This window comes from Numida meleagris, chromosome 3, assembly GCF_002078875.1.
Source record: "Numida meleagris isolate 19003 breed g44 Domestic line chromosome 3, NumMel1.0, whole genome shotgun sequence".
NCBI lineage: Eukaryota > Metazoa > Chordata > Aves > Galliformes > Numididae > Numida > Numida meleagris.
In genome coordinates, this window is record NC_034411.1 from 61,872,756 (window position 1) to 61,894,362 (window position 21,607).

The 21,607-nt window shown below is 37.8% G+C and overlaps 1 long non-coding RNA gene across 1 annotated transcript; it reads right to left on the reverse strand.

Moving 5' to 3' along the window:
* LOC110396711 lies at nt 2,845-18,727 on the reverse strand. The gene is made up of 4 exons (XR_002437188.1): nt 18,254-18,727; nt 16,281-16,422; nt 7,558-7,666; nt 2,845-6,626 (listed from the first exon to the last, which is right to left on the reverse strand). It is a non-coding gene; the product is annotated as an uncharacterized LOC110396711 (long non-coding RNA).

Sequence of the window (21,607 nt, forward strand, 5' to 3'; positions counted from 1 at the left end):
CTGGATATAACAACTGGTGACTAATCCTTTTTCCTGCCATTTACCATTTCTGTGGATCTGTGGCCACAAGAGGCTTTTGATGGGGAAGAGTGTTCCCCCTCTGATAAATGGGGATGGAGAACTGGCTTCTGAAGACATGGAAAAAGCCGAGGTGCTCAACAAGTGCTTTGCCTCGGTCTTCACTGGTGGTCAGGGTCCCATGTCTGTCAGGACCCTGAACCTCAAGGTGTGGGTGAGAGGAGTGGATTCTGTCCCACGGTAACAGCAGAACAAGTCCAAGACCTCCTCATGAAACTGAATGCATGGAAGTCCATGGGGCCAGATGATATCCATCCCAGGGTTCTGAGAGAGATAGCTGATGTGGTTGCCGAGCTGCTCTCCATCATATTTGAAAAATCATGGCTGTCTGGTGAAGCCCCTGGTGACTGGAAAAAGGAAAACATTACTCCCATTTTTAAGAAAGGGAGAAAGGAATACCCAGGGAACTACAGGCCAGTGAGCCTCACCTCTGTGCCTGGGAAGATCATGCAGCAGGTCCTCCTAGAAGCTATGTAAAGGCACATACGAGACAAAGATGTGATCCGAGACAGCCAGCATGGCTTCACCAAGGGCAAATCTTGCCTGACCAATCTGGTGGCCTTCTATGATGGTGTGATGGCATCGGTAGATGGGAGAAGGGTGATGGAGGTCATCTACTTGGACTTCTGCAAAGCCTTTGACATGGCCCCTCACCACATCCTTCTCTCTAAATTGGAGAAGTTTGAATTTGAAGGATGGACTGTTCGATGGATTAAGAACTGGTTGGCTGGTCGCAGCCAAACAGTTGTGATTAAAGGTTCTATGTCAGGGTGGAGGCCAGTCACAAGTGGTGTCCCCCAAGGCTCAGTCTTGGGACCAGTGCTCTTCAACACCTTTATTGGTGACTTAGATGATGGAATCAAGTGCGCCCTCAGCAAGTTTGCAGATGACACCAAGCTGAGTGGTGCAATTAATGCACTGGAGGGAAGGGAAGCCATCAAGAGGGACCTGGACATGCTGGAGAAGTGGGCCTATGTGAACCTAATGAGGTTCAACAAGGCCAAATGCAAGGTGCTGCACTTGGGCTGGGGCAATCTCAGGTATTTATACAGACTGAGTCATGAGACAGGCTCAGTCATGAGACTCCATGAGAGCAGCCCTGTGGAGAAGGACGTGGGGGTCCTGGTGGACAAGAAGCTGGACATGGGCCAGCAGTGTGTGCTGGCAGTATGGAAGGCCAACTATGTTCTGGGCTGCGCTAAAAGGGGAGTGGCCAGCAGGGAGAAGGAGGTGATGGTCCCCCTCTGCTCAGCTCTTGTAAGGCCCCATCTAGAGTACTGCATCCAGGCCCAGGGCCCTCAGTACAAGAAAGACGAGGAGCTCTTGGAATGAGTTCAGAGGAGGGCCACCAAGATGATCAGAGGGCTGGAGCACCTCTCCTATGAAGAAAGGTTGAGGGAACTGGGCTTGTTTAGCTAGGAGAAAAGAAGGCTCTGGGGAGACCTCATTGTGGTCTTCCAGTACTTGAAGGGAGCATATAAACAGGAGGGGGGACAATTGTTTAGGAGGGTGGATAGCTATAGGACAAGGGGGAATTGTTTTAAACTGAGACAGGGGAGATTTAGGTTAGGTATTAGGAGGAAGTTTTTCACTCAGAGGGTGGTGACGCACTGGAACAGGTTGCCCAAGGAGGTTGTGGATGCCCCGTCCCTGGAGGCATTCAAGGCCAGGCTGGATGTGGCTCCAGGCAGCCTGGTCTAGTGGCTGGTGACCCTGCACTCAGCAGGGGGGTTGAAACTCGATGATCTTTGAGGTCCTTTTCAACCCAGGCCATTCTATGATTCTATGAGTGTTCGCATATTACAGAGCAGCCCACGAGCTTTCCCATTAATTTCTATTTCTTTCTTTCCTGAAATTTAAATATGAACATCACTCCTGACAACATGTCAAAAGCAATAACACAGATGTTCCAGGGATGTGCTCACATCACCACCAAAGCAGAAAAAAAGGTATAAAGGATGTGTGGGAGCAGTTAGCAATAAAATACAGGAAAAGTGATCTCCTATATGAGTTTGATCATCTCTAGATTTCTTGTGTTGACAGCACGTGACAACCAGCAATCAAACAACCACCAAAACTGTATCAGACAACTAATTTGGTTTTTCAATTCCAATAAAAGCAGCATGAGTTGATTTACAGAAGAGTGAAAGTTCAGACTCTTCTCACTGAATTTTGGGTGCTACTGCTGCATGCATTTCTTTCACTTTATGAAAAGCACTTTGGAAACAGAGTAAAACTGCTTTTAAAAAGTTACTTAAGATGAAAAGTGAACTCAAGAAACTATTGTGGCCCTTTTTGCCTATGCATAAAGTTATAATCTTTGATTTTGTGATTGTATCCTGTTTTTCTTCACAGAATCACTACCTAACTCCACGCACAAATTAAATGCACAGTGGGATAGAGTTCAAGTCTAGATGGATAAATATCAGATGATGTACTTTTGTAACTCTGAAACATCGTAATCTGACATCTCCATAAAATAATTCTGTCTTTTCAAAATAAGATGAAATACGTATTCTTTGTTTTCATTGAAAGTTCCATGTTGGTGCTGCAGCTTATGACAGAATTTTGGCAAAAGATTTGTGGGGAGCGCCTTCATGGTTCCACAGCCTTCATTATTTCAGCAGTGACTGTTCTTAACACTGCATGAATATGAGCACCATGTTCTGCTGAAACTAATGAAAACAAAATCACAGTCAATGTAGAAAAGAATTACCTTTATTCTGAAAATATTAAAATCAAGTTATGAAAACAGTTGAGATAAAGGGTAGAGTTACTTAATATCAAATGAATGAGTTAAAGAAGCTTTAATTGTAATGGAAAACTTCAGAAGTTCTCCCTTTTGATAGTTGATGATGTATTGATTTTTCTCCTTAATCTGTATTTTAAGCACTGTATTTAAGAAATCTAGCTTTCTTTTAAATTAAATTTGATTGTAAGCATGTTGCCAAGTCTTAAAACATAGTGTATATAGTTATCAACACAGATGGAATGAGCAGCTCACCAGAAGTGTTCAGAACAATGGAAGCAGAAATTGCTCAAATCCTGCCATTTGGAAAGTAACATCTAATGAACAATGAAAATACATTTTTTTTTCCCCCTAAGAGAAGAGGTTAATTTATTGCATAATTACATCTTTCCATGTATTTCTTCTCTTTGGAGATCCTACTTACCATCTTTTCCAGTTCCATATGTAGGTTAACAACAAAAAACATTTCAATTTCCAGCACATTTGTTTAGAGTTAGATGACTGCTTCAAAAAACCACACCAACCTCGACCACACAACAATTGCTGTGAATGTCCAAGAAATACCTAATAAATTACACAAGTTATTCCAAAACTTGTGAAAAATGTCAGTTTCTGAAAACTGAAGCAAATTCAGAACAGATAGAGCAATTACATTGGACACCATGGGTGATGGGAAAATAGCTCTCTCCAGCATCTCATTTTATATTGTTGGGGGGTTTTTTGGCAGCTATTCTTTTATATTTTCTACATTTCTTTACAGAAAAAAATTACTTTCACAGAAAGTTTGCTTTCATTTCATATCAGGAAATTAGGTATTTTCTATCTCAAATTTGGAGTGAGGTGCCACATGACATTACAGACCTCAACTTGTGTTATATAACTGAAAAGTACCAAATCTACTAATACAAGAAGAGACAGGAAGTAGTCATCAGTTTAGACTCATCAAGGGCATAATTTATATAGAAATTTCAAAATGAACACTTAGAACATGTAGGAGTAAAGTATAATGCAATACTTGCTCACAAAAGTTAGAGCATGACATATCAGCCTGATAACTTTAATCTTTTTTTTTTTTCTGCACAAAGTTCATAAAGAGTGCAATAACTGGATTTAATTAAGGTATTTGAACATGGCTTATTTGAGAAATTATTTAACTGAAGAGCAGTGGAATTTGCAAAAGAGTTGTAAGATGGATAATAAATTGATGGATGGGAAGATAGTTCTTAAAAGTTAAGATGATAGAAATGAAGGAGAGATATAACACATGGAATTCCTTGGGAGTTAATGATAGAACTAATTCCATTTTCTCATGCCATGAATTGGGACAAAATATAGGAAGATGTTGCTAGTGATGGAAAGCTAACAGCCAGGCAATTGGCTTGTTGGACAGGAAGAACTGAGTTACATTTGAGTTTACTGCAATCACCAAAAATGCAGTAATGCAAAATGAAAGCCATGGGCTTCAGGACTTAAGAACTTCTTCAAGAAGCTCTGAGTTTATCAGCTGAAAATGACCGATAAAAGCAGACTCTGCTGCACTGCTAATTGGAGGATACATCTCATACTATAAAGTTATTTTGATAACACAATCATTTCAGCAGAAGAAACTAGGTGATAGAAGGCAATTCCAGAAGGGCTAGTGGCAAAGTTCTCTGAAGTAACTGGAAAGATTACTATTAACTTCAGTGTGCTTTAATTAGAAAACATGAAAGGCAAATGTCATTTTAATACATATTTCGTACCTATCATGAACTTTTTTGATACAAATATGACATAAAAGGGAGGGAAATATAATGATAGTATTTAGGTACTTGTAATGTAGGCATGCAGATAATCTACCTTGCAGTAAATTGCTGAACCAGATAATCCATTCAGTGCCTGTCCTAAAGATTACTCAGTCTCTGGGTAAAATTCATTAACCTTCAAGTACCACTTAACTAAATCCTTCTTTGTGAGTGTCTACCTCACACTGACAGTTTAAAGCTGTTTACTGTCTTAAGTAGAAGAAAGAGAGCTGGGATCCTAGAATGCCTCTCTCCACTGATAAAATATATGCTCTGTATTTATTGACTTGTAAATTTTTACAATAAAATAAAGAAATTGGAGGTCATTACAAGGTTTTGCTCATTATGGTTTACTGCTCTGCTACAGTGCTTTTGCAAACAAAACCTTGGTTGCCATAGTTAATTAATACACTTCTTTTATAGAGGATATTATCGCTGCTTTTTAGAGATAATTATAAGAATATGGAAAACCCAAGCAACTCAGTTTGGAGAAATATCTATCAATTCTGAAAATCCTACTTATGTCAAAAAGATCGTTTTGGAGGTAGGAAGCATGATTCTCCTTTCAGAGAGGGAAACCTGGCTTAGAGAAAATGTTCCTTTTACTCTGGATGGAAGAAATAATGAGGTGACAAGCAGAAAAGCTGAAGACAAAAGAAAACCATTCAAGACAAACAGCGAAGTGGAGCTGATTAAAGCAGATTAAGGCAATATCTACCATGTTTCAAGGATCTCCTTCTGGGGGGTTCCATACTTGTGCCCGTCCGCAATGGCAAAATATACTGAACCCTAAAATCACTTCCAAATTTCCCAAGAAACGAGGGAGATAAAGAAAGTTGTCTTTACTTGGAATTTTCTGAAGGATTTCTACAGTATTGGAGTATAACACTAGAAGGGCACTCCTGTGTCATTTTGACAACTTGAGGCAAGTATGGTACTACTCTGGGAAGCAGAGACAAGCAACATGCCATTTGTAGGAGATTACACGTACCCTTATAATTTGCCAAGTAAATCTCAAACAGATTAGAATTAATAAGGATTTTATTAAAAAGATGAACAAACACACAAATTAGCATAAGCCAAGCTGCTACAAATACTCTGGAAGCTAATTAAAGGAAGGGCTTTTTTCAATGACAGAAAGCAAGGTCATAAGTAAGACGTTATGAGCATGACCAAATCATCAAACCAGAGGATATTCAAAGTGGGTAATCAAACAGAACTATAGATGAGGAAATTACTTTGTCATCTTAAATCACGAAAATTTACAGAGAAGAAAGATTTTTCCTGCCTGAGTACTTAGCCAGTGCTTAAGACTGCTGTATTTGTTCTTGCTCAGAAGGATGAAATGATCTGTTGGACATAAACATTTGTGGGTTAGGAATCTATTTTAAACTAAGATTCTTGCAAGAAAAGTTGTCCAATAATTATTACTTGGCTCTTCTTCAGAAAGTATAGAAATACTTATAAAAAATCTGATTTATCATGTTTAGTGTCTCATTACTACAGTTTATTTTCTTTTGTCTCTTTAATTTTCCCTCTTCAGATAATAACACATGCTATTTCAAAGATTGTGCAGAGGTGGGACAGTTAAGACACACACCAGCAGCTTCTGAAAAACATTGCTTTTAATTCTGGGGAACATACAGAATAATCAGAGGGTAGTTAGCATTTTCTTAAAGAAAACTAATAATAGACATTTCTTACACCAATAGCCATGGATTATGCACATAACATCTGAATTTTAAAAGTCCATAATTGAAACAAATATCGCTTTATCTTTCTGCGAAAGTCTTAGAAAGTTCAGACTTACTTCGAGAAGAAGTAGCGTTAGCAAAACGTTTTTCTACCAAATTTCAACAGGTCTGATGTAAGACCAAATTCTTGCTTATTTGTTCAATGTAATTGGCATTTGACACAGAAAAGCAAACAAATTGCACTTGCTCCCCAGGCCATTCCTGGCTCCTCCAGAGTAAACACAGTGCAGCTGGAAGACAGGACAGGCGATCTAGGTAATCCTGGTACAGAGAAAATAAGGAAGGAAGAATGGGTGGTCTTCAGAGTTTCTGCTGATCTTCCACGTGCTACGGCACTTTAAAGAAAACTTGTCTTTGAGGTTTTTTTGATATTTGTTAAGAATTCATCTCTTCTTCTCACAGAGATATGGGGCTGTTTCGGAACAGCAAACTCACTAAACAGCCACCCTTATGCTTACCAGTGAGAAAGGGAGCTCCACAAAGGAGTCATATCAGGGAAGAACAACTGACTGTTTAACCAGTCTTTCAAACTTGATTTTGGTAGGAAAAATAAAAAAAGGGTGCTTGTTAGCAGCAATGCATTTTGTGTGGATGGCAGAAACTGAATGGACACTTTGAAGAATGTTTACGCTTTACCTCAAAAAGATAGTAGCTTTGATGCTGTGGTGATTATCAGCTCATTTGCCATACTGAATTTTAAACTGTGCGCTGGCAGAACGTAGCAAGACAACATCTCTGGCAGTTTAATGAGATAACTCCTAGCTTCTGCACTAAGGCAGAAAAGAAGCCAAAGTCACACCAGCTTCAAATTCTGAGCTTCTAATCTAATGTCTTAAGGACATTACGTACAGACAATGTGAGCCTATGACATCAGGATGCTCAATTTTAAAGGAGCATTTCCTTATACATAACAAGAACTCCAATCCACTGTTCTCCATCCTATTGTCATTGAGAGACCAAGAAATCCTGCAAGGCTGTGAAATACTAGGTTCTCAGCCTTGGGAACAAGCCCAGCTTTGCATCAGGGACCTCTTATTAACATGTTGCTAGCTACATGTATGTTTTCTACAGACGTTAAAGAGCTGACGTGTTTCTTAAAAAACATATCAACTCTTCAACAGATTGCCTGGTGTGTACACTATCTAGCACGTAGCACAACAACTAGCCACAGACACACAGAGCTCACACTTACCTTACATCCAGACTGATCTGGAAGAAAATCTCCCGTGCAAAAACATTTCCTGAGCTGCCCCATTACAGGTGTGCCAGATTGCCTCAAGCAATCACCAGCTGTGGTTCTTCTGGAAAAGGGAGAATAAACAACAAATGTTTGGGCATGTTCTCCTCAGTCAGCATCTTCTTAAGGCTGGTGGAATCCTAGCTAGTTGTTCATAGGAGGGAGAAAAGGAAAAAGAATTAGCCTAACTACAGGACTTTATAATCACATTATCTATGGAGGAGATGGTCATCACTTGATAACACTGGAAAGAAAGGATGTCAGGAAAACACTGACAGAGAGGGATATATCGCCCAGAAAGTTATTGCTCTTGTTATAGTACAGCCTTAGGGTGGACTATGGTGACAGATATCTCTCTCTGGCCCACAGAGAAATGTAATTTGATGCATCTGCATTACAGTACAAAGGGATTCTAGAAGTATTCTCAGAATACTGCTTTTCAGTGACTAAGGAGTATAAATAAACCAGGACCGTGATCCACTGCAACAGGTTAAATTATACTCGCCTCTTATCACAGCCACTTTGCTTTCCCTAAATTTCTGTGGCTTCTTGGTGAGCCAAAGCTCAGCCAGGTGAGTAGAACTGATAGATGCGTTTGCTTTAACTAAATGACTGTAGCTCTTAGCAAGCTAAGACTCTGCCAGATGAAAGTAGCAGAAAGAGTCAACACCAGTAAAATTTTCATAAATGTCTTTTATTTTTACTCTACAAAGTAGATTTTCTAAAATGTGCAAGGTAAACAAAAATCCTAGGCTGTTTGCTGTAGTGGATGTGTTTATTTTATATGTTTTGGACAAGTAGAATTATTCATTTATGGCTTTACATTTTGAGGATCAGCCAGCTGTTTCGTGCTTGAGCCAATAAAAATTTTGCTCATGTGTCCAAGCAAAGTGGCAAATGCAATATGAAGAACCATCCAAAACAAGTACATAATAAAAGTAGGTTGCTTAGTCTCTTGGAAATTGTGTTCAAAACTGATTTGAATGTCAAGTTAATAAAGATATACAAATTCATATCTGAATTTTGACCGACAATTTCAGCATTTTTCTATTTTAAACCACTATGGATTATGGCTGTATGCTATCTGGTAGACATAGATGTAGTCATGAGGAAAATTTCTGGGATAGAGATTACCGAAAAAAAGCCTTCACTGATTAGTTTATGAATCAAAGGTATATATTTCACATTTTATAGTCTAGAAGTCTACCATAGCATTTGAAAATCATCTGTCAACTTCACACTTAATGACAAAATAAATTGAATTCCTTTTATTGTTAATTTTTTTTTCAGCTGCACTGACTCCAAATAGCAATCAAAGAATGCCATTAGCTGCTAAGTCAATGTGGCTTTAGAAAACAATTCCCTAAACCTCTCATGGTTGCTTTCCAGCCAATTCACTTTAGAAGAACTTGATGAAAGATATATTACACTAACTCATCACTAGTCCTGCTTCCAAAGTGTTTCCAAAAAAACCCTTAGAAACAGATACAATTAGGAATAATCATAACTAATTTCTATTAGTTCTTCAAAAATTCCATAAAATATGAATCACCCTTTCCTCCTCTTTAAAAGGCTGTACTTTTGCAACTGATGATTTCAGTAGTTTGGAAATATTGCTTCAGCTGTTTGCTAGAGCATCATCTCACTCCCTCTTTCATGGGTTAAATCATCTGAAATATATAAACTGAGCATTTTAGCTTTCTACTGTGAAAAATCACACCTTTCTGCTGAATAAGCATGCACCTTAGATTGCATCTTCATTGTACAACTGCTTGGAAAGTCGAATTTCTCTCTTGGAGATTTGAAACATATATTTTATTCCACTCAGAATGGAGAGTCAAGTTACTTCCTTTTTTTTCAAAATGTAAATCTAATATAATAAAGTTGAAACAAAGTATTCAATAAAGTGAAAATGAAATGTCTTGTTTAGAGCTTGTAGAAAACCTTGAGAAAATTTATATTTTCCAAAGAAATAATTTGATGTTATCACATCAGTATTTTGTACAGAAAAATTGTTCACTTAGAATATGCCAACTTCTTCATCAAAATTATTTTAATAGCTATTTTAGTTTATTGAAACATCCCATGTAGAAAGAGCGTGACATTATATTTAAGTGTATCTGACTTTACCTGCTTTTAGCAGTGTAGGTCACTGAAATTTCTACATGGGCATTCTCTTTATCTGCACATCTTTCATTTCTGCCTCCGGATCTATAAGCTACAAATAAGCAAAGAGATTTTATGAATATTTTCCTACTTGTAATTATCCATGTCTCATTCATGCAGAACCTCTACAGGAACGTAACGCAGGAAACGTTTTCAAGTTTGTGAATCCCACAAGAAAATATACAGTTTTCTGTCGTGTCTACACTAATTTTCATTCCAAATTTTTCAGCGAACTCTTTCTGCTTGACGTGATAAGGGGCAAAGGAACTCACTATGCTTTGTAAACTGGAAGTATCTTTTTGCTGGCTAGCATTTCATATCAGACTACCTAAGTGAATTGCCTTAGAGATACTCCTGAGACACACTTCTTAAAGCGAGAAAATAATCTAATTGAATATGCTCATTGATCATTATTATTTAAAGTTAAAAATTAATTAGCACGTAAAGGTCTTCTCAAATTGTGGCTCACTTCAGGAAGGACATCCCATGCAAAGTGTTCACTTGAGTTTTCCTGGATTTATCTGTATTGCCCCTGCTTGCTTCCTGCAGTCTTTCAGTGATGAAGGCTCACGATAGCCTTGCCGTTGTTTCAGAACACACATAGACACAGTGTTGGCCTGTTTTTACAACTTAGTTTTATTATATTCTTTCTTCTTCTGTCCCACCTCAAGACTATCACCCATGTTCCTTACTAAACACTACCAAAATAATAATTAGGAATAAATCCTGAACTGAATGGAGCTTTTTGGAAAGAAATATTTATATTCAGAAATCTAAATAAAAACTGTAGTAAAAATGGTATAGGTGAAATTGTGGGTCTAGGCGGAAGTAAATATATTAAATTAACAGAAATTTAATGCAGCTAGGTATATGTGGCAAGAGAGAGAGAAAAAGAAATTAAGGGTCATCAGTATATATGGAAACCTGAAAAAATGGTTGTTTATTCTGAGTGCAGAAAAACATGAATATAGCATACAGATGCTATAAAAAGAGACAGAAAAGAGCTGAAGGAATTAATTCATCCAATGTATAAGAGGCAATAAATAGGAAGGGATATTGTAGATACAAAGATCTTAAAAAAAAGAGAGAGAACAACAACAAAAGAATGTGGTGATATCCCTTGACAATTTTTGCCATTTTTTCATTTATGCCTTCACAAGAATACAACATATAGATAATATTCAGTTTTAGCTAACCACTTGTGAAAGTCACTGGATGTTTCTAGGATATTTCTACTGTGTCTCTCTATCTCCCCTCTTTTCTATACGTATTTTTCTAAATTTTCTGGAAATAAAACGTGATGCAATACTGACTTGCTTCTGTAAAAAGATGTTGCATGCATTCCATGTTTTGATGACTCCTATTGAAGAATATTGGGCAGTTGCTTGCCCAAGAAGGCTCTAAGAGAAAATGAAATACTGGATATTGATTACAACATTCATGAAAAATGTTGATATATCATATGCAAAAAAGGGGTATAAATTAACATCTGCCTGTCAAAAAGATGACAGATACCTGTCATAAAATACCTGCATAGTCTTTTCTTTCAGGCTCGGCAGCCTGCTTAAACATCATTCAATTAAACAGAAAAAAAAAGTTAACTGACAAACGACAGGCTTTGTCATGTACCCAATCATATGCTATAAAATTTGTCAGCAAGGATTGCTCACCCACAAAACTAAAGGGAGACAGATGATTAAAGAAGTAATTTGGCTTGCTAGCATGAAGTGTTACATTACAGAAAGTATTTGAGGTCAGCAAGAAATTTTGTCCCAAATGAGGCTGGGCCAGAGTCTTTGCTGTGGGAGAATAGGGTAAAGCACCATCAGTCTGAAGGCTCCAGACCAGCCTCAACACCATGGACTTTCAGTTGACAGAATGGTCACGGGTGGTGATGCTGTGACAACAGTTTACCAAGTATTATGTTGTCACTGTTCTTTAAGTCAACACCAGTAAATTATGGATAACTTCTCAATTTAGACAAAGTGGGTACAGGCAAAGAACAAAAGGACACAGAGCGGGGGCATTTGGTCAAACTTAGGAAAAATAGGTCAGGTTCTGCTGCCAGCAAGGAAGTGAGGTGCAAAGAATGTCATTAATCTCAATCCTTAGCAGTGCCTGATGAAACAAGCTACCCTCCACTCCAGTTCTGAACGACTGGAAAAAATTAACAGTCCTGGCTGTGGAGAGGCCAATAGGATCGTCAAATTGCATCTCCAGCAACCACAGGTAAACAAAAAGCTCTGCAGAACACTTTCATCTAAAAACCCAAACTTAATGAGGATCACAAATGCTTGCCATTAGCCTAGGAAAAATCCAAGGGGAGAATTCACAGTTATAACATGCCAGCCCAAAACTGAGTAGAAAATGTTAAGACCAGTGCCACTGTTTGGGTGCTAGTGGTAGAGGATTTCCTGAGTGTAATCTTCATCCAATTATAGTAAACGGTTCACACCCAGTGCCCCAGAGAAAAACATATCCCCAGTACATTTTAGTTCAAATTGAGAGCTAAATAACATTCTTGCTGGTTTCCCTTGACTGAGCTATGCTTATAGGTAAATTGAGAGCATGTAGATTATTATCTCTGAAAGGTATTGAATGGATAATGCCAAGCATACATTTCCATTTTAATTCTTGTCAGATGAGGAAAGGGATGCTCATGTTCCCAGGTTGTGTGAGCTCATGAGAATCCACTGGAAGCTGGAGTCTGTCAGACTTGGTACTTTGAGCCTCTCCGGACTTCATCTTCTGACACTATAATGCACACAGTTCCCACTGCAACCCATATAAGGAAATACAAGCCCTGTACAGAGCTCACAGTGACAGACACTGAGGGGTTAGTGTTGTTTCTGAACATATGTTTGATTACTGCTTTGGCCATAAAACTTATAATCCTCAATTACAACTCAAGAGAGATGTCTCTTCTAATCAAATCACCTCTCAAACAGTCTGGGCCCTGTCCAATCACAGCCACTGTTTTTCTCTTGTGTGATGACTAAGCAGTTCTTCCAAGTGTTACAGCTACCTGTAAATTGAAATGAAGTCCTCACACATCACAAGCAGATATAGCTGAAATAAGGCTTTTGCACTTCCCAAAGTCCTAAAATATATTTTCAGAATTAATCAGCATACAAATGTGTCATGGTTTTATGATTTTCAGTTATTGGTATTCCACATCATAACATCATGTAGTGTATGTACCTGGTTCTCAGAAGAGAAGGACTACTACATTCCCCAGGGTACTTTGCTCTTCTGTTACCTTTTCCAGCCAGAGGGAAAAGATAAAAACTTGCAGATCACAAGACCTCGTCCCTTTTTCCACCTGTCTCTCGTCTTGGCAGCACCTTGCTCCTCAGCTGTCTTATCGTCAGTAGTAGAGTAAGGCCTACCTTGATTTTGGGACATTCTCCCTCTCTGTATTGGATTTATCAGCTTCAATTGTAATTATGTTGTATTATAGTGTGTTGTTTTGCATTCCGATATCTTATTTAGTAAATTAGTTTGTTTCTCCTCAGATTGTTGCCGCTGTTTTTTGCTCTCAGGGCCATCTCCTTATCCTTTTTCCCTTTCCCCTTTTCCTGGGGCGTGGGCCCATGGGTCCCCCGTCCCATTCGTCACGGAACCAGGCCAAACGCCCGTAAACCGTTGACAAAATGCTGAACATGATTTGTTTGGAGACAATTTCTTTTTCTGATTGAACTTCTGCATTTAAACAGTTAGTGAAATGGAACAAGAGAGTGCTCACTCTAGGGTTTTTCTTGAAAAAGCTTCTGTCAAAAAAGCAGTCCTTAAAATTAATCTGCGTGTTACGAAATACCGTATACTGGGATCATTTAATGAAGCGTACTAATTTTTTTCAGGGTGGCAACAGAACTCAGCATCAAAAAAATATTGCTCAGCAGCAGCATTAAAAAGGTGTGTTTTTTTTGTTTTTGTTTTGTTTTGTTTTCCAGGAAGCTATGGAAAGAATAGCTTATTTCCCCTTATCATAGATCTTTTAACTGTAGAGAAACTAAATCATTTTTAATATATTTTAAATTTGATGGAAAATGGACTTATAATGTTAGCCCATGTAGGAAATCATTATTTGTATGTGTTTTCAGTTATCATTGAGAAAGAGAGGAAATCTATTCATACATGCATCATTTACACACACAAACACATTATTTAGACTGCAAATAAGTGTATGAAAATACTTTAAGAAGCTTACTTTCCAACTCAAAAAGCATTTCTTACTTTAATAAAAACACAGAACTAGTTCATGAAATGAATTTAGATGGATGCAGCTGTCACTCATTTTAACCAGTTTTCTGTGTAGAAGAAGGCCTTAGAGATCTGGATTAGGACACTATAGAGAGTGGGATATATACATAGACATCTGTATCTGAGTTAATCACTCCAGGCTGCCTTTATTTTCAATGGAGAAAAATTGGCACTCCTGGGCTTAATTCGTCTGTCACTGAAGCTGGTGGCTAAAACAGGCTGGATGAATGATACCTTAAAAGTGTCCATCGTTCTTCATTGACTCTAAAGGCAGCCTGGAGTGACTAACTCAGAGTTAAGCTACACTGCAGACAGCAAAGTTATATGAGTTGGAGCCCACACTGCATGAGGATTAGTTACACTGAAAACTAACTTTTCTGTCCCTTCCTTTTCAAAGCCAAGCTTTGAAAAATTCTGCTTGTTTTCTTTTGTTCTGCTTACCAATTGCCTGACTGATTTATTTAAACCGTGTTACATCTCTGGGATCTTCTTATCAGACCCATTTACACTATGAGGAAAGTAGAGCCCCAGAGCAAACAAAAAATGAAGCACAGATATGAGCATGTTGATCCATGTATTTTTTGAAAATTCATGATCTATACATTGCCATTGTTTTTTTTTGTTAGCAATTAATACATGATATTTACAGTTTCATGTCATGTTAGTGAAATGTGGCAGATAACCTCTATTTTGTCTCCCTTCTGCTAAACACATGGAATGAGGACAGGAAGAAACTCTGAATTTCTGGAGTATAAGTAACGAACTAAAAATATATCATATTAGAAAATGATAGGTCTTTTATCTCCATCTGAACTCCATAGGGTAATACTGTTGTAGGCATATATTAAAATTTATTGATTGCATGTATTACTTAAATTAAGTCTTCTTTTGAGATCAGGCAAATTCCATACATACAGAACACAGAAAGCTATAACTCTTGGACTTTCTATGTTTGGATATATTCAGAACTTCAAGGAGCACTAACCTCCAATGGTGTAATCTTTTCTCACTCACTGAAAATACAGTGGACAAAGCAATCCATGAAAATTAAAAAGCCATAAAAAGATGTCTTCTAACCTGTTAATCTTTGAATCTGAATTACACAAATATTGTTAGAAAACAAAATAAAAAGGAAGCACTGACCAGAGCCAGATCTACTCATTTATTTATTTTTACATTAAAGTAAATGTTTTCAGAATTTCTGTGTAGATGTAGCATGTGTCCAGTCTTACAGTTAAAAACAACCAGATAAACAGAAAACAAAACCTGCTGAAGTAGTGCTACAACAGTAGTGCTAAGCCAAATAACGTAGCTGGTAGGTCAAAGCAAAGGAGGAGAAAAATATGATGGGGGGAAGTTATCATCTATTTCTTGCTTTGTTTAACAGCAAATTTTAGCAATGTTTATTTTAAGGTTATTGTTCCCTTATAATGCAGTTCTTAGGTCATTCCATAATGGCCTCATGTCAGGATTGCAGAGACATTCAAGTATCATCATTCCAGTGGAAGTTTACAGCAAAATGTTAAAAATCTTGTATGTATTCACTTGTTTTGCTCCCTAAATATCTTGAAAAACTGGAACCCTCATATCTACTCACAAAAACCAACCAACCAACTGAAAAAAAAAAACATTGCCACTATTGTATTTATGCTATGTCGAAAAATTAGAATAAAAGCAGCAGGAGGAGTCAAAACTGCAGTCTTTTATCTAATGCTGTGTCCATAACTGATTATTCCCAATAACAGAAGAAAATTATTCTGTTCAGGAGGTTTTTTATTCTTACTTTTCATAATGTAATGCATTTCAACAAGAAATGGCAAACATTTTTAAAGTGAAAAGATCAAAATAAATATAAAATTTATTTTATCTTGGGTAAAGCTTTTAGTAAACAATAAATATATCCAAAAATTAGTACCTAAATATTGAGAAATAATTATTGCATAACTGTCAAACTCTGGTAGTAATTTTGAAAGAGGCATAGTTTATACTTTATTCATTTTAATTTGCTCTTTTTTAAATATATATTTTTAATTGTTCGGTCATGTTCATTTTATTCCACAGGGAAGTAAAAGTATAACCAGAAGATTCTACTTTTTATTTTTCTGTTATTTGGCAGCAGAGTTTGTATTATTTTATTATTTATTTTAATTTAATTTTCTTCTGCAGTAAGCCATTAGATCAGAAGTTAGTGTGATAAGAACTGAAATACATATAAAGGCATTTCAGTATGGCTCTAGGGTTGGACATACCTTGGCATATTGTAGCAATGGTGGCTCCATGTTATAGCAAGTAACTCTCAGACTGTAGTATTGGCATTTCTTGAGCTCTTTGGCAAGACTTTGGCTTGCTTTGACATTGTCCTCTAACTTTATGATTTGTGGGTTTGAGTTTCTGGAAGAAAAAAAGAAGAGAAATAACACCAACAAGAAAAAGAAAAAATGAAAGAAACTACACAACAGAAAACAAATAACAACAACAATAAAAAAAAGACAATCCTGAAGTTATTTATACAGGTGAGAGATGGGATTGGATGTTTATGTCTCTTCCTAAAGCAAGAACTGCAGCACACACACACAGTATTACACCACAAAAACAGGCTCATTAGAGGTGAAACATGACCAAAAGTTGCAGGGAAAAGAAGGGCAGTTGCACAGAAAGATTATGTTGTGCATTCAACAATCACATACTGCCAGAAGGACTGTGCAGGCAAAGCTCCTTACGTTGCTGATGAAGCCCAAGTGCCTCAGGTATCAGGACAATACTGTGCTGAATGCAGAAAACAGCATCACTGCTAGATTCCCCCAACGGTAAACATCCTTGATTCTTACTTGTCCTCAGAAAACACCTTATTTTTCTTGTAAAAAAGAAATAATTTGGAAAAAAATGAATTTGAAGGCATGGTGGCACTCCACAAACTTCTGAGTAATGATTTATTGTCTATAAAACCAGTTTCTCACTAAGCCCTCAGTTGGCTTCTGTGAGTTAGTAACTCATTAAAAGGCAAGTAAGCTCTGCTAAGACCTGGAGTCTGGGATGTTCAGTGAGCTGGAAAAGATACAGACATAATTTATGGCAGCAAAGCTGAAGCTTACTGAGAAAGCAGGTTGCAGAGGATCTCGTGATATTAAGCAACAATGATGAAATTACGTTCAAAATAGTGCAGATAAAATGACGTTCGTTGTAGATATTAAGATCCCCAATGAAGAATAAACAAACTTAACTACCTGAACACAATGGTGGGCCTCATATTACATACATAATAAAGAAGAGATTTTGGAGACCTTGAAGACAGCTTCTAAAATGTCGGCGCTTGGTCCCGTTACAGTATTCCCCCAGTCAGTGTGGCATCAGAATAGCAAGTTCTCAGAATAGCAAGTTAGCAAATTCTTAGAATAGCAAGTTCTTAGAATAGCAAGTTCTTCTTATTGTGTTTTACACACACCTTATATATCCTTCACTCGTAAGTAGTAAATCCACTCGCGGTTAATTATCCTTAAGTTTTTCACAACAACGTAGATAACAAACAAAGGGTTACTTAACTGTCCCAGAAGTGACCACATTAGCTGTGCGTACTAAAGACTATTCTGTTTACACCTTAGCCCTGTCTCCAGACTCCGGAGGCCTCATAGAGATAAGATCTACCAGAGTCTGTTGGGCTCTTTGTTGTTAAATCTCCCCCCACACTAAAAATGTCATTTTCCTAACTGCTGTGTCAAAGAACAAATTGAACTAGAGAAACAGAGGATAAATAAAACATTATATACCAATGTGTGTATATATATATATATAAAACTATGGCATATCTCAATATTTCTGCCTTGATTTCTGTAAGGATCTATGGCCACTTGTTTTAAAAGGAATGCAATTGAGCTTAGGACAGATATAGAGAAAAGTGAAAAAGTTGATTAAAGTGTGGAATAACTTCCATATGATGAGAGATTAAATTAACTGGAATTGCTAAGGTGGTAAAAGAACAGGGCACAGGCTGGAATATGACAGTGTTACATAAAATAATGAGTGGCACGAAGAAGAAATATTATTCCAACTGACATAATGTCAGAACAAAGGGGAATCACATGAAATTATCGAACTGTAGCCTTAAAGCTGAGCATATTTAAACTACATTAGTCTGCTGCAGGAGACCACAGAGGCCAAAACTCCAAGTGAGATCAAAAAGTAATTAGGGAAGAAAAGTTAAGAGCTATTAAATAGAAAATGTTACCTTCAGTTCAGGATGTTCTTAAAGCGGGAGCTCCAGAACTGGAGCAGGCAGCTCTCTCTCTCCACCTGCAGCCTGACCCAGGCGCTTGTTGGTGGAAACTCACAATGTCCAGCAATAAAGGCACCTAGGAAAAGGAAACAGAAAACAGCATTTCTTTTTTCTTCCTTCAATGTAGCTGTGTGGCAGACAGAGTCATATCACAACTTTAAAAGGAGATATCAGAATTGCTCTGAGGCCTTCAGGGGAAAAGTATAGAAAACTCAGAAAATGCAGAATAAAATTTTTGAGAATGTTTGAGAGCTGAGGTTGAGTTTTGCTCTCATAGAATGAAAAGCAAAGGCTTTGTCCTTGCTTCCCCACAGCCCAGGTGCATCCTGTTTTTGGGACCATTCTCCAAAATCCATCTTGGAAAGTTATTGCCCTTCTGACAACAAAGGCCTTTATACAATCATTCCTAATCACACAAGCCACTCCATGTGAGATGAGAAGCCAAGTAACAGTAAACCAGGCATGCAGGACATTTGATCCTGTTGCCAAGAAACAGAGATTTCTACAGAATGGCTTGATTTTCCTGACTGGAGGATGGAAGTCTTTGTGTGCATAGTAAATGTCACCTAGTAAAAAGGAAAGCTAAAAGCGTTTTTCAAAAGAATGCATGCATCTAAATTGCAAAAGTGGCCGCTGGGTTGAAAACACCCACCTCTCTTTCTGTAACTACACCATTAGCATAGATTATATAAAACTTTTATAATCACACTGTGGGTTTATTAAGTTGTGTATCCACACAGAGATTAGGCTAGGTCAGAAGAGACAAGGAAAAACTAAAAGCTGGCCAAGCATCAAACAGAATCTGAAACAGACACAGTGATAATAATTCAAACATTACACACACGTTACTTAGTTAAGATAAATCAATTCTAGCTAAAGGTGTAAACGTAAACTTTTGGTTTCCTCTGGAGTATCTGAGAAAAAAAAATGGTAACTGAAGCACATATGACAAAACAAAATGTAGTACACTAACAGTAGAAGAAATATTTGTGAATGAAAAATAAAGATTCATCATTGATATTCACCGTGACCCTTGCTGATGCCTGGCTCATTTCAGGTAAATGCTGAAGTGAAATGCTGAGCTGTGTAGGCCTGAAAGGAGCTGTTTACCTCACAAAACCCATTGGCTTTAATGAGCTTAAATGTAAAAAGAGAATAGTGGCATACACACTGTCCAGTCCAAGTGTGACTAAGGGAGAAAGGACAGTTAAGCTGAAAATGTTCAACTGCAGTGTGACAAGGGTATAACATGAGTGTACAAACAAGATGGGTCTCAGTTACAGTTTTCAGTCTGAGGGTGGGAGGAAATATCTAATATATTCTGAGCTCTGTAGTTTATTTTGAGCAGCATATGAAAGGAAACTTGAAAACTGTACGCATAACAATTGGCTCATGGTGTGTGGTTTTGTGTTAATTCTGCATCACAGTAATGCTAGCTAATGTCCCACATGAATATGCCCTAACCTGAAAATAAACTCAGCTCAGTTTTTGCTTACCAGCTCAACTTGTGGTCTTTATCCATGGAACAACATGCACCCTGGGCTCCATACTGCTCCCTTATCTGCATAAGAAGCACTGAGACCACAGGAATATTATGGCAATCATCAGCAGTGATTATTTGAAGTACTGCTATGCTTTTTATGACAGTGAACATTCCAGTTACTGTCTAGTATTTCAGTAGTCAGCCCTTCCTCTTCCTTCATAAGGAAGAAGATGGAAAGAAGTCCTTCTGTGATTTTCCTTACCAAGGCTGTAGAGCCAAAGTGTTGTGTCTTAACTCTTAACATATCACACAGTATCAGCAATGAAAGGAATGGAAGCAAGTTGTCAGAGGAGTGAGGGGAATGAGACAGAAAGTTTTCTTTCAGCTTCATTTCCAGCTTTCCCTGTTGGCTATGAGATTTTTTACAGAGATTTGACTCATAAACCATGCCTTCAAGTAGACAGCCTCCTTGGGAAATAGAATTTTGCATCTCATTCGCAAGAGGTGAATGAGCAGACCCCATCAGTACTAGACGAGGACAAGGGTAAATCTAAACCTGCCATGTTAGTGGTTACTGCTCCCATGATAGTGTTATTGTCATGCAGGATGAACTGCCTTCCAGCCTCAGTTGGCCTACACCTCAATGGTAGGCAAAGCACTGTAGAAAGAGAGGATGCTAGAGAAGTAAGCTTTGAGCACTAGTACATCACAGTACAGTTTTGCTTATCCCTAACAAAAGCAGCAGAACATGACAAGTATACTTAAATTTAAAATGGCATTGGCCTCCAAGTTATCTTCTTATGTTAGAAAAAAGACTGACATGTTGGAAGGACAGCAAAATTATTGTGTGGCTATGTGCAGTGTGGTGAAACACACATTGGGAAACGATATTCTACAAAGAAATACTGGAAAGCGATAATCCTGCCACTGCTCTTCCTCTGTCACTGGGCCCATGTGCATGAACACCAAGTCTTTCACTTGAAGGCTAGAGGAGCATACAGCTCATTTCTTTCTTATCCCTAATTTGCTTACCTGTCTTCTTCCCTTATCCTTGATTGTGTCTGCCATCTGTGATTCTGTGACCCTACCTCTATAGCTTCTCTTGATTTGTTTGCATTGCTTCTAAACTAAACTGTCCTGCGAGCCTTGATTTATTTGTAACAAAGTGCCTTTTCATACACTGAGAAACCTTTTGGATGCATTAGGGTTTTCATACAATGTCCCTCTCTCTTTTTCTTTCTTCTTCTTCTTTTTTTTTTTTTTGTTTGCCTATTATGTTAATGCTCTTGAACACCAATAGAATATTGAAGAAGAAAATACATACGCCAAGAACGTATAATATTTGCATACCAGAAAACAGTTGCTGCACATACTAGTGAAGAGTTACACAAGCAGAGTGTCTGACGGCTTTGGTCACAGGATATTCTGTATCTCCAGGATAACAGTAGTGTTGCACTGAAAAAAAAAGAATAGCATCACGAAGTCACATTTTTAATTATTTAACAGAAAGAATGCAATCACCACTATCAACAAAGGAAGTCATTAAGTGATTAGAATTCCTACTATGGTCCCTGTTAACCTCAGAGATTCGTTCAGCACTGCACATGAACACATTTCCTATTCATTGTAAGCACTGCTGAGGATTACACGAAATACTTTTTTGCATTTCATCTAGGGAAAGGAGCACTTCTGTTTTAATGTACTTGCTCTTTACATGAACGATTCTGCAGCTCTGGCAGAGCTGACAGCTGCCCTAAGCAAGGGTATGTCACACCCTGAGACCCGTTTTATGCTCTCAGATTATTAGAGGCCAAAACAGTGCT